Source organism: Lonchura striata, chromosome 33 (assembly GCF_050655825.1).
Source record: "Lonchura striata isolate lonStrDom1 chromosome 33, ASM5065582v1, whole genome shotgun sequence".
Taxonomy (NCBI): domain Eukaryota; kingdom Metazoa; phylum Chordata; class Aves; order Passeriformes; family Estrildidae; genus Lonchura; species Lonchura striata.
In genome coordinates, this window is record NC_140735.1 from 3,620,001 (window position 1) to 3,621,071 (window position 1,071).

Here is a 1,071-nt window from a genome sequence, read left to right on the forward strand (position 1 = left end):
GCAAGCCCAAAGCTGCGCCGCGCCGCGCCGCGCCGACGGAGCCCGACGGGCGGGCGGGCGGGCGCTCTCTCCTCCGCTCCCCCACCGCCGGCGGCCCCGCGCGCCTTCCCCCTCTGCCCCCCCCCCCGCCCCCGCCGCTTTTTCGTTCCCCTCGCCCCTCACCGCGAGGGCCGAGAGAGCGCGAGCGAGCGAGCGGGCGGGCGGGCGGGCGGGCAGTCGGGCGAGCGAGCGACGCGGGGACGCGGCGCAGAGGAAAGACGGACGGACGGACCCCGTCCCGGAGACGAGAACCGAAAGGAAAACACGGAAGCACACACGCGGCAGAGACGGCCCCGGACCGGGGGGGGACGCGGCCGCCAGGCGGCGGGCGCGACGGCCTTCGGCGGGGAGAGGGAGAGAGCGAGAACGGCGACGGCGCCCCTGGCGCCCCGAGACGGCGACAGAGAGGGACGGGGAAGGGAAGGAGAGGACGACGCGGGGGTCGCCCCCGCCCCCCCCGGCGCTCGCGCCTCGCGCGCGGCAGCACGGCACGGTACCCGCGCGGTACCCACCCGCAGACAGCCGCCCGCGCGGGGGGAGGCCGGGGGGGGGCGAGGCCCGCGCGCCTCGCCTCCCCCCCTCTCGCCCTCGTCTCTCGGCCCTCGGCGGGGCGCTCTCGACGCCGCCCCGTCTCTCTCGCTCTCTTTCTCCCCGGCCGCCGCGCCGCCGCTCGGCGACGCGGCCCCCGGCGAGGACGAGCTCCGCCCCAGCGGCTCGCTCCGGGAGCGGGGAGCTACGGAGCGCTCCCCGAGTCTGCATTTAGGGGGACGAAGGCCCTCGGGCGCGGCCACGACGGCCACGGCCACGACGACGGGCCTGCGAGGCGACCCCAGCCGCGCCGCCGGGGTGGCAACCCCCGGGCGGCGATTGATCGTCAAGCGACGCTCAGACAGGCGTAGCCCCGGGAGGAACCCGGGGCCGCAAGTGCGTTCGAAGTGTCGATGATCAATGTGTCCTGCAATTCACATTAATTCTCGCAGCTAGCTGCGTTCTTCATCGACGCACGAGCCGAGTGATCCACCGCTAAGAGTT

At 76.1% G+C, this 1,071-nt stretch overlaps 2 non-coding genes across 2 annotated transcripts in view; both read right to left on the reverse strand.

The window, feature by feature from the left end:
• Position 1, reverse strand: part of LOC146764467 (28S ribosomal RNA) — a 4,318-nt gene extending 4,317 nt beyond the window's left edge. Inside the window, exon 1 of the ribosomal RNA XR_014950807.1 lies at position 1. This exon is cut by the window's left edge and continues 4,317 nt beyond it. This is a non-coding gene — a ribosomal RNA (28S ribosomal RNA).
• Positions 2 to 918: 917 nt separating this feature from the next.
• Positions 919 to 1,071, reverse strand: LOC146764468 (5.8S ribosomal RNA). Its single transcript, XR_014950822.1, has one exon. It is a non-coding gene; the product is annotated as a 5.8S ribosomal RNA (ribosomal RNA).